The following is a 12,720-nucleotide window of genomic DNA, read 5'->3' on the forward strand; positions in this document are numbered from 1 at the left end:
TCATCTAATGCTAGACAGAAGAATTCTCAGTAACTTCTTTGGGTTGCCTGTGCTCAACTCGCAGAGTTCAACGTTCCTTTAGAGAGAGCAGATTTGAAACCGTGTTTTTGTGGAATTTCAATGTGGACATTTCAAGCGCTTTGGGGCCAACGGTGGAAAAAGAAATATCTTCGTATAAAAACTAGAGAGAATCATTCCCAGCAACCACTTTGTGATGAGTGCGTTCCACTCACAGAGTTTAACCTTTCTTTTCATAGAACAGTTTGGAAACACTCTGTTTGTAAAGTCTGCAAGTGGATATTTGGACCTCTTTGAGGATTTCGTTGGAAACGGGATTTCTTCATCAAACGCTAGACAGACGAATTCTCAGTAACTTCTTTGGGTTGTGTGTGTTCAACTCGCAGAGTTGAACCCTCCTTTAGACAGAGCAGATTTGAAACCCTCTTTCTGTGGAATTTCCCAGTGGACATTTCAAGCGCTTTGCGGCCAACGGTAGAAAAGTAAATATCTTCGTATAAAAACTGGAGACAATCATTCTCAGAAACCACTTAGTGATGTGCGCTTTCCACTCACCGAGTTTAACCTTTCTTTTCATAGAGCAGTTTGGAAACACTCTTTTTCTAAAGTCTGCATGCGGATATTTGGACCTCTTTGAGGATTTCGTTGGAAACGGGATTTCTTCATCTAATGCTAGACAGAAGAATTCTCAGTAACTTCTTTGGGTTGCCTGTGTCCAACTCACAGAGTTGAACGTTCCTTTAGACAGAGCAGATTTGAAACCCTCTTTCGGTGGAATTTGCATGTGGACATTTCAAGCGCTTTGTGGCCAACGGTATAAAAGGAAATATCTTCGTGTAAAAACTAGAGAGAATCATTCCCAGCAACCGCTTTGTGATGAGTGCATTCCACTCAGAGAGTTTAACCATTCTTTTCATAGAAGAGTTTGGAAACACTCTGTTTGTAAAGTCTGCAAGTGGATATTTGGACCTCTTTGACGATTTCGTTGGAAACGGGATTTCTTCATCTAATGCTAGACAGAAGAATTCTCAGTAACTTCCTTGGGTTGCCTGTGTTCAACTCGCAGAGTTCAACGTTCCTTTAGAGAGAGCAGATTTGAAACCCTCTTTTTGTGGAATTTCCAAGTGGACACTTCAAGCGCTTTGCGGCCAACGGTAGAAAAGGAAATATCTTCGTCTAAAAACTGGAGACAATCATTCACAGAAACCACTAAGTGATGTGTGCGTTCCACTAACAGAGTTTAACCTTTCTTTTCATAGAGCAGTTTGGAAACACTCTGTTTGTAAAGTCTGCAAGTGGATATTTGGACCTCTTTGAGGATTTCGTTGGAAACGGGATTTCTTCATCTAATGCTAGACAGAAGAATTCTCAGTAACTTCTTTGGGTTGCCTGTGCTCAACTCGCAGAGTTCAACGTTCCTTTAGAGAGAGCAGATTTGAAACCGTCTTTTTGTGGAATTTCAATGTGGACATTTCAAGCGCTTTGGGGCCAACGGTGGAAAAAGAAATATCTTCGTATAAAAACTAGAGAGAATCATTCCCAGCAACCACTTTGTGATGAGTGCGTTCCACTCACAGAGTTTAACCTTTCTTTTCATAGAACAGTTTGGAAACACTCTGTTTGTAAAGTCTGCAAGTGGATATTTGGACCTCTTTGAGGATTTCGTTGGAAACGGGATTTCTTCATCAAACGCTAGACAGACGAACTCTCAGTAACTTCTTTGGGTTGTGTGTGTTCAACTCGCAGAGTTGAACCCTCCTTTAGACAGAGCAGATTTGAAACCCTCTTTCTGTGGAATTTCCCAGTGGACATTTCAAGCGCTTTGCGGCCAACGGTAGAAAAGTAAATATCTTCGTATAAAAACTGGAGACAATCATTCTCAGAAACCACTTAGTGATGTGCGCTTTCCACTCACCGAGGTTAACCTTTCTTTTCATAGAGCAGTTTGGAAACACTCTTTTTCTAAAGTCTGCATGCGGATATTTGGACCTCTTTGAGGATTTCTTTGGAAACGGGATTTCTTCATCTAATGCTAGACAGAAGAATTCTCAGTAACTTCTTTGGGTTGCCTGTGTCCAACTCACAGAGTTGAACGTTCCTTTAGACAGAGCAGATTTGAAACCCTCTTTCGGTGGAATTTGCATGTGGACATTTCAAGCGCTTTGTGGCCAACGGTATAAAAGGAAATATCTTCGTGTAAAAACTAGAGAGAATCATTCCCAGCAACCGCTTTGTGATGAGTGCATTCCACTCAGAGATTTTAACCATTCTTTTCATAGAAGAGTTTGGAAACACTCTGTTTGTAAAGTCTGCAAGTGGATATTTGGACCTCTTTGACGATTTCGTTGGAAACGGGATTTCTTCATCTAATGCAAGACAGAAGAATTCTCAGTAACTTCCTTGGGTTGCCTGTGTTCAACTCGCAGAGTTCAACGTTCCTTTAGAGAGAGCAGATTTGAAACCCTCTTTTTGTGGAATTTCCAAGTGGACACTTCAAGCGCTTTGCGGCCAACGGTAGAAAAGGAAATATCTTCGTCTAAAAACTGGAGACAATCATTCACAGAAACCACTAAGTGATGTGTGCGTTCCACTAACAGAGTTTAACCTTTCTTTTCATAGAGCAGTTTGGAAACACTCTGTTTGTAAAGTCTGCAAGTGGATATTTGGACCTCTTTGAGGATTTCGTTGGAAACGGGATTTCTTCATCTAATGCTAGACAGAAGAATTCTCAGTAACTTCTTTGGGCTGCCTGTGCTCAACTCGCAGAGTTCAACGTTCCTTTAGAGAGAGCAGATTTGAAACCGTCTTTTTGTGGAATTTCAATGTGGACATTTCAAGCGCTTTGGGGCCAACGGTGGAAAAAGAAATATCTTCGTATAAAAACTAGAGAGAATCATTCCCAGCAACCACTTTGTGATGAGTGCGTTCCACTCACAGAGTTTAACCTTTCTTTTCATAGAACAGTTTGGAAACACTCTGTTTGTAAAGTCTGCAAGTGGATATTTGGACCTCTTTGAGGATTTCGTTGGAAACGGGATTTCTTCATCAAACGCTAGACAGACGAATTCTCAGTAACTTCTTTGGGTTGTGTGTGTTCAACTCGCAGAGTTGAACCCTCCTTTAGACAGAGCAGATTTGAAACCCTCTTTCTGTGGAATTTCCCAGTGGACATTTCAAGCGCTTTGCGGCCAACGGTAGAAAAGTAAATATCTTCGTATAAAAACTGGAGACAATCATTCTCAGAAACCACTTAGTGATGTGCGCTTTCCACTCACCGAGTTTAACCTTTCTTTTCATAGAGCAGTTTGGAAACACTCTTTTTCTAAAGTCTGCATGCGGATATTTGGACCTCTTTGAGGATTTCGTTGGAAACGGGATTTCTTCATCTAATGCTAGACAGAAGAATTCTCAGTAACTTCTTTGGGTTGCCTGTGTCCAACTCACAGAGTTGAACGTTCCTTTAGACAGAGCAGATTTGAAACCCTCTTTCGGTGGAATTTGCATGTGGACATTTCAAGCGCTTTGTGGCCAACGGTATAAAAGGAAATATCTTCGTGTAAAAACTAGAGAGAATCATTCCCAGCAACCGCTTTGTGATGAGTGTGTTCCACTCACAGAGTTTAACCTTTCTTTTCATAGAAGAGTTTGGAAACACTCTGTTTGTAAAGTCTGCAAGTGGATATTTGGACCTCTTTGAGGATTTCGTTGGAAACGGGATTTCTTCATCAAACACTAGACAGACGAATTCTCAGTAACTACTTTGGGTTGTGTGTGTTCAACTCGCAGAGTTGAACCCTCCTTTAGACAGAGCAGATTTGAAACCCTCTTTCTGTGGAATTTCCCAGTGGGCATTTCAAGCGCTTTGCGGCCAACGGTAGAAAAGTAAATATCTTCGTATAAAAACTGGAGACAATCATTCTCAGAAACCACTTAGTGATGTGCGCTTTCCACTCACCGAGTTTAACCTTTCTTTTCATAGAGCAGTTTGGAAACACTCTTTTTCTAAAGTCTGCATGCGGATATTTGGACCTCTTTGAGGATTTCGTTGGAAACGGGATTTCTTCATCTAATGCTAGACAGAAGAATTCTCAGTAACTTCTTTGGGTTGCCTGTGTCCAACTCACAGAGTTGAACGTTCCTTTAGACAGAGCAGATTTGAAACCCTCTTTCGGTGGAATTTGCATGTGGACATTTCAAGTGCTTTGTGGCCAACGGTATAAAAGGAAATATCTTCATGTAAAAACTAGAGAGAATCATTCCCAGCAACCGCTTTGTGATGAGTGCATTCCACTCAGAGAGTTTAACCATTCTTTTCATAGAAGAGTTTGGAAACACTCTGTTTGTAAAGTCTGCAAGTGGATATTTGGACCTCTTTGACGATTTCGTTGGAAACGGGATTTCTTCATCTAATGCTAGACAGAAGAATTCTCAGTAACTTCCTTGAGTTGCCTGTGTTCAACTCGCAGAGTTCAACGTTCCTTTAGAGAGAGCAGATTTGAAACCCTCTTTTTGTGGAATTTCCAAGTGGACACTTCAAGCGCTTTGCGGCCAACGGTAGAAAAGGAAATATCTTCGTCTAAAAACTGGAGACAATCATTCACAGAAACCACTAAGTGATGTGTGCGTTCCACTAACAGAGTTTAACCTTTCTTTTCATAGAGCAGTTTGGAAACACTCTGTTTGTAAAGTCTGCAAGTGGATATTTGGACCTCTTTGAGGATTTCGTTGGAAACGGGATTTCTTCATCTAATGCTAGACAGAAGAATTCTCAGTAACTTCTTTGGGTTGCCTGTGCTCAACTCGCAGAGTTCAACGTTCCTTTAGAGAGAGCAGATTTGAAACCGTCTTTTTGTGGAATTTCAATGTGGACATTTCAAGCGCTTTGGGGCCAACGGTGGAAAAAGAAATATCTTCGTATAAAAACTAGAGAGAATCATTCCCAGCAACCACTTTGTGATGAGTGCGTTCCACTCACAGAGTTTAACCTTTCTTTTCATAGAACAGTTTGGAAACACTCTGTTTGTAAAGTCTGCAAGTGGATATTTGGACCTCTTTGAGGATTTCGTTGGAAACGGGATTTCTTCATCAAACGCTAGACAGACGAATTCTCAGTAACTTCTTTGGGTTGTGTGTGTTCAACTCGCAGAGTTGAACCCTCCTTTAGACAGAGCAGATTTGAAACCCTCTTTCTGTGGAATTTCCCAGTGGACATTTCAAGCGCTTTGCGGCCAACGGTAGAAAAGTAAATATCTTCGTATAAAAACTGGAGACAATCATTCTCAGAAACCACTTAGTGATGTGCGCTTTCCACTCACCGAGTTTAACCTTTCTTTTCATAGAGCAGTTTGGAAACACTCTTTTTCTAAAGTCTGCATGCGGATATTTGGACCTCTTTGAGGATTTCGTTGGAAACGGGATTTCTTCATCTAATGCTAGACAGAAGAATTCTCAGTAACTTCTTTGGGTTGCCTGTGTCCAACTCACAGAGTTGAACGTTCCTTTAGACAGAGCAGATTTGAAACCCTCTTTCGGTGGAATTTGCATGTGGACATTTCAAGCGCTTTGTGGCCAACGGTATAAAAGGAAATATCTTCGTGTAAAAACTAGAGAGAATCATTCCCAGCAACCGCTTTGTGATGAGTGCATTCCACTCAGAGAGTTTAACCATTCTTTTCATAGAAGAGTTTGGAAACACTCTGTTTGTAAAGTCTGCAAGTGGATATTTGGACCTCTTTGACGATTTCGTTGGAAACGGGATTTCTTCATCTAATGCTAGACAGAAGAATTCTCAGTAACTTCCTTGGGTTGCCTGTGCTCAACTCGCAGAGTTGAACGTTCCTTTAGAGAGAGCAGATTTGAAACCCTCTTTTTGTGGAATTTCCAAGTGGACACTTCAAGCGCTTTGCGGCCAACGGTAGAAAAGGAAATATCTTCGTCTAAAAACTGGAGACAATCATTCACAGAAACCACTAAGTGATGTGTGCGTTCCACTAACAGAGTTTAACCTTTCTTTTCATAGAGCAGTTTGGAAACACTCTGTTTGTAAAGTCTGCAAGTGGATATTTGGACCTCTTTGAGGATTTCGTTGGAAACGGGATTTCTTCATCTAATGCTAGACAGAAGAATTCTCAGTAACTTCTTTGGGTTGCCTGTGCTCAACTCGCAGAGTTCAACGTTCCTTTAGAGAGAGCAGATTTGAAACCGTCTTTTTGTGGAATTTCAATGTGGACATTTCAAGCGCTTTGGGGCCAACGGTGGAAAAAGAAATATCTTCGTATAAAAACTAGAGAGAATCATTCCCAGCAACCACTTTGTGATGAGTGCGTTCCACTCACAGAGTTTAACCTTTCTTTTCATAGAACAGTTTGGAAACACTCTGTTTGTAAAGTCTGCAAGTGGATATTTGGACCTCTTTGAGGATTTCGTTGGAAACGGGATTTCTTCATCAAACGCTAGACAGACGAATTCTCAGTAACTTCTTTGGGTTGTGTGTGTTCAACTCGCAGAGTTGAACCCTCCTTTAGACAGAGCAGATTTGAAACCCTCTTTCTGTGGAATTTCCCAGTGGACATTTCAAGCGCTTTGCGGCCAACGGTAGAAAAGTAAATATCTTCGTATAAAAACTGGAGACAATCATTCTCAGAAACCACTTAGTGATGTGCGCTTTCCACTCACCGAGTTTAACCTTTCTTTTCATAGAGCAGTTTGGAAACACTCTTTTTCTAAAGTCTGCATGCGGATATTTGGACCTCTTTGAGGATTTCGTTGGAAACGGGATTTCTTCATCTAATGCTAGACAGAAGAATTCTCAGTAACTTCTTTGGGTTGCCTGTGTCCAACTCACAGAGTTGAACGTTCCTTTAGACAGAGCAGATTTGAAACCCTCTTTCGGTGGAATTTGCATGTGGACATTTCAAGCGCTTTGTGTCCAACGGTAGAAAAGGAAATATCTTCGTGTAAAAACTAGAGAGAATCATTCCCAGCAACCGCTTTGTGATGAGTGCATTCCACTCAGAGAGTTTAACCATTCTTTTCATAGAAGAGTTTGGAAACACTCTGTTTGTAAAGTCTGCAAGTGGATATTTGGACCTCTTTGACGATTTCGTTGGAAACGGGATTTCTTCATCTAATGCTAGACAGAAGAATTCTCAGTAACTTCCTTGGGTTGCCTGTGTTCAACTCGCAGAGTTCAACGTTCCTTTAGAGAGAGCAGATTTGAAACCCTCTTTTTGTGGAATTTCCAAGTGGACACTTCAAGCGCTTTGCGGCCAACGGTAGAAAAGGAAATATCTTCGTCTAAAAACTGGAGACAATCATTCACAGAAACCACTAAGTGATGTGTGCGTTCCACTAACAGAGTTTAACCTTTCTTTTCATAGAGCAGTTTGGAAACACTCTGTTTGTAAAGTCTGCAAGTGGATATTTGGACCTCTTTGAGGATTTCGTTGGAAACGGGATTTCTTCATCTAATGCTAGACAGAAGAATTCTCTGTAACTTCTTTGGGTTGCCTGTGCTCAACTCGCAGAGTTGAACGTTCCTTTAGAGAGAGCAGATTTGAAACCCTCTTTTTGTGGAATTTCCAAGAGGACACTTCAAGCGCTTTGCGGCCAACGGTAGAAAAGGAAATATCTTCGTCTAAAAACTGGAGACAATCATTCACAGAAACCACTAAGTGATGTGTGCGTTCCACTAACAGAGTTTAACCTTTCTTTTCATAGAGCAGTTTGGAAACACTCTGTTTGTAAAGTCTGCAAGTGGATATTTGGACCTCTTTGAGGATTTCGTTGGAAACGGGATTTCTTCATCTAATGCTAGACAGAAGAATTCTCAGTAACTTCTTTGGGTTGCCTGTGCTCAACTCGCAGAGTTCAACGTTCCTTTAGAGAGAGCAGATTTGAAACCGTCTTTTTGTGGAATTTCAATGTGGACATTTCAAGCGCTTTGGGGCCAACGGTGGAAAAAGAAATATCTTCGTATAAAAACTAGAGAGAATCATTCCCAGCAACCACTTTGTGATGAGTGCGTTCCACTCACAGAGTTTAACCTTTCTTTTCATAGAACAGTTTGGAAACACTCTGTTTGTAAAGTCTGCAAGTGGATATTTGGACCTCTTTGAGGATTTCGTTGGAAACGGGATTTCTTCATCAAACGCTAGACAGACGAATTCTCAGTAACTTCTTTGGGTTGTGTGTGTTCAACTCGCAGAGTTGAACCCTCCTTTAGACAGAGCAGATTTGAAACCCTCTTTCTGTGGAATTTCCCAGTGGACAATTCAAGCGCTTTGCGGCCAACGGTAGAAAAGTAAATATCTTCGTATAAAAACTGGAGACAATCATTCTCAGAAACCACTTAGTGATGTGCGCTTTCCACTCACCGAGTTTAACCTTTCTTTTCATAGAGCAGTTTGGAAACACTCTTTTTCTAAAGTCTGCATGCGGATATTTGGACCTCTTTGAGGATTTCGTTGGAAACGGGATTTCTTCATCTAATGCTAGACAGAAGAATTCTCAGTAACTTCTTTGGGTTGCCTGTGTCCAACTCACAGAGTTGAACGTTCCTTTAGACAGAGCAGATTTGAAACCCTCTTTCGGTGGAATTTGCATGTGGACATTTCAAGCGCTTTGTGGCCAACGGTAGAAAAGGAAATATCTTCGTGTAAAAACTAGAGAGAATCATTCCCAGCAACCGCTTTGTGATGAGTGCATTCCACTCAGAGAGTTTAACCATTCTTTTCATAGAAGAGTTTGGAAACACTCTGTTTGTAAAGTCTGCAAGTGGATATTTGGACCTCTTTGACGATTTCGTTGGAAACGGGATTTCTTCATCTAATGCTAGACAGAAGAATTCTCAGTAACTTCCTTGGGTTGCCTGTGTTCAACTCGCAGAGTTCAACGTTCCTTTAGAGAGAGCAGATTTGAAACCCTCTTTTTGTGGAATTTCCAAGTGGACACTTCAAGCGCTTTGCGGCCAACGGTAGAAAAGGAAATATCTTCGTCTAAAAACTGGAGACAATCATTCACAGAAACCACTAAGTGATGTGTGCGTTCCACTAACAGAGTTTAACCTTTCTTTTCATAGAGCAGTTTGGAAACACTCTGTTTGTAAAGTCTGCAAGTGGATATTTGGACCTCTTTGAGGATTTCGTTGGAAACGGGATTTCTTCATCTAATGCTAGACAGAAGAATTCTCAGTAACTTCTTTGGGTTGCCTGTGCTCAACTTGCAGAGTTCAACGTTCCTTTAGAGAGAGCAGATTTGAAACCGTCTTTTTGTGGAATTTCAATGTGGACATTTCAAGTGCTTTGGGGCCAACGGTGGAAAAAGAAATATCTTCGTATAAAAACTAGAGAGAATCATTCCCAGCAACCACTTTGTGATGAGTGCGTTCCACTCACAGAGTTTAACCTTTCTTTTCATAGAACAGTTTGGAAACACTCTGTTTGTAAAGTCTGCAAGTGGATATTTGGACCTCTTTGAGGATTTCGTTGGAAACGGGATTTCTTCATCAAACGCTAGACAGACGAATTCTCAGTAACTTCTTTGGGTTGTGTGTGTTCAACTCGCAGAGTTGAACCCTCCTTTAGACAGAGCAGATTTGAAACCCTCTTTCTGTGGAATTTCCCAGTGGACATTTCAAGCGCTTTGCGGCCAACGGTAGAAAAGTAAATATCTTCGTATAAAAACTGGAGACAATCATTCTCAGAAACCACTTAGTGATGTGCGCTTTCCACTCACCGAGTTTAACCTTTCTTTTCATAGAGCAGTTTGGAAACACTCTTTTTCTAAAGTCTGCATGCGGATATTTGGACCTCTTTGAGGATTTCGTTGGAAACGGGATTTCTTCATCTAATGCTAGACAGAAGAATTCTCAGTAACTTCTTTGGGTTGCCTGTGTCCAACTCACAGAGTTGAACGTTCCTTTAGACAGAGCAGATTTGAAACCCTCTTTCGGTGGAATTTGCATGTGGACATTTCAAGCGCTTTGTGGCCAACGGTAGAAAAGGAAATATCTTCGTGTAAAAACTAGAGAGAATCATTCCCAGCAACCGCTTTGTGATGAGTGCATTCCACTCAGAGAGTTTAACCATTCTTTTCATAGAAGAGTTTGGAAACACTCTGTTTGTAAAGTCTGCAAGTGGATATTTGGACCTCTTTGACGATTTCGTTGGAAACGGGATTTCTTCATCTAATGCTAGACAGAAGAATTCTCAGTAACTTCCTTGGGTTGCCTGTGTTCAACTCGCAGAGTTCAACGTTCCTTTAGAGAGAGCAGATTTGAAACCCTCTTTTTGTGGAATTTCCAAGTGGACACTTCAAGCGCTTTGCGGCCAACGGTAGAAAAGGAAATATCTTCGTCTAAAAACTGGAGACAATCATTCACAGAAACCACTAAGTGATGTGTGCGTTCCACTAACAGAGTTTAACCTTTCTTTTCATAGAGCAGTTTGGAAACACTCTGTTTGTAAAGTCTGCAAGTGGATATTTGGACCTCTTTGAGGATTTCGTTGGAAACGGGATTTCTTCATCTAATGCTAGACAGAAGAATTCTCAGTAACTTCTTTGGGTTGCCTGTGCTCAACTCGCAGAGTTCAACGTTCCTTTAGAGAGAGCAGATTTGAAACCGTCTTTTTGTGGAATTTCAATGTGGACATTTCAAGCGGTTTGGGGCCAACGGTGGAAAAAGAAATATCTTCGTATAAAAACTAGAGAGAATCATTCCCAGCAACCACTTTGTGATGAGTGCGTTCCACTCACAGAGTTTAACCTTTCTTTTCATAGAACAGTTTGGAAACACTCTGTTTGTAAAGTCTGCAAGTGGATATTTGGACCTCTTTGAGGATTTCGTTGGAAACGGGATTTCTTCATCAAACGCTAGACAGACGAATTCTCAGTAACTTCTTTGGGTTGTGTGTGTTCAACTCGCAGAGTTGAACCCTCCTTTAGACAGAGCAGATTTGAAACCCTCTTTCTGTGGAATTTCCCAGTGGACATTTCAAGCGCTTTGCGGCCAACGGTAGAAAAGTAAATATCTTCGTATAAAAACTGGAGACAATCATTCTCAGAAACCACTTAGTGATGTGCACTTTCCACTCACCGAGTTTAACCTTTCTTTTCATAGAGCAGTTTGGAAACACTCTTTTTCTAAAGTCTGCATGCGGATATTTGGACCTCTTTGAGGATTTCGTTGGAAACGGGATTTCTTCATCTAATGCTAGACAGAAGAATTCTCAGTAACTTCTTTGGGTTGCCTGTGTCCAACTCACAGAGTTGAACGTTCCTTTAGACAGAGCAGATTTGAAACCCTCTTTTGGTGGAATTTGCATGTGGACATTTCAAGCGCTTTGTGGCCAACGGTATAAAAGGAAATATCTTCGTGTAAAAACTAGAGAGAATCATTCCCAGCAACCGCTTTGTGATGAGTGCATTCCACTCAGAGAGTTTAACCATTCTTTTCATAGAAGAGTTTGGAAACACTCTGTTTGTAAAGTCTGCAAGTGGATATTTGGACCTCTTTGATGATTTCGTTGGAAACGGGATTTCTTCATCTAATGCTAGACAGAAGAATTCTCAGTAACTTCCTTGGGTTGCCTGTGTTCAACTCGCAGAGTTCAACGTTCCTTTAGAGAGAGCAGATTTGAAACCCTCTTTTTGTGGAATTTCCAAGTGGACACTTCAAGCGCTTTGCGGCCAACGGTAGAAAAGGAAATATCTTCGTCTAAAAACTGGAGACAATCATTCACAGAAACCACTAAGTGATGTGTGCGTTCCACTAACAGAGTTTAACCTTTCTTTTCATAGAGCAGTTTGGAAACACTCTGTTTGTAAAGTCTGCAAGTGGATATTTGGACCTCTTTGAGGATTTCGTTGGAAACGGGATTTCTTCATCTAATGCTAGACAGAAGAATTCTCAGTAACTTCTTTGGGTTGCCTGTGCTCAACTCGCAGAGTTCAACGTTCCTTTAGAGAGAGCAGATTTGAAACCGTCTTTTTGTGGAATTTCAATGTGGACATTTCAAGCGCTTTGGGGCCAACGGTGGAAAAAGAAATATCTTCGTATAAAAACTAGAGAGAATCATTCCCAGCAACCACTTTGTGATGAGTGCGTTCCACTCACAGAGTTTAACCTTTCTTTTCATAGAACAGTTTGGAAACACTCTGTTTGTAAAGTCTGCAAGTGGATATTTGGACCTCTTTGAGGATTTCGTTGGAAACGGGATTTCTTCATCAAACGCTAGACAGACGAATTCTCAGTAACTTCTTTGGGTTGTGTGTGTTCAACTCGCAGAGTTGAACCCTCCTTTAGACAGAGCAGATTTGAAACCCTCTTTCTGTGGAATTTCCCAGTGGACATTTCAAGCGCTTTGCGGCCAACGGTAGAAAAGTAAATATCTTCGTATAAAAACTGGAGACAATCATTCTCAGAAACCACTTAGTGATGTGCGCTTTCCACTCACCGAGTTTAACCTTTCTTTTCATAGAGCAGTTTGGAAACACTCTTTTTCTAAAGTCTGCATGCGGATATTTGGACCTCTTTGAGGATTTCGTTGGAAACGGGATTTCTTCATCTAATGCTAGACAGAAGAATTCTCAGTAACTTCTTTGGGTTGCCTGTGTCCAACTCGCAGAGTTGAACGTTCCTTTAGACAGAGCAGATTTGAAACCCTCTTTCGGTGGAATTTGCATGTGGACATTTCAAGCGCT

This window comes from Gorilla gorilla, chromosome 5 (assembly GCF_029281585.2).
Source record: "Gorilla gorilla gorilla isolate KB3781 chromosome 5, NHGRI_mGorGor1-v2.1_pri, whole genome shotgun sequence".
In the NCBI taxonomy this organism is placed as follows: Eukaryota; Metazoa; Chordata; class Mammalia; order Primates; family Hominidae; genus Gorilla; species Gorilla gorilla.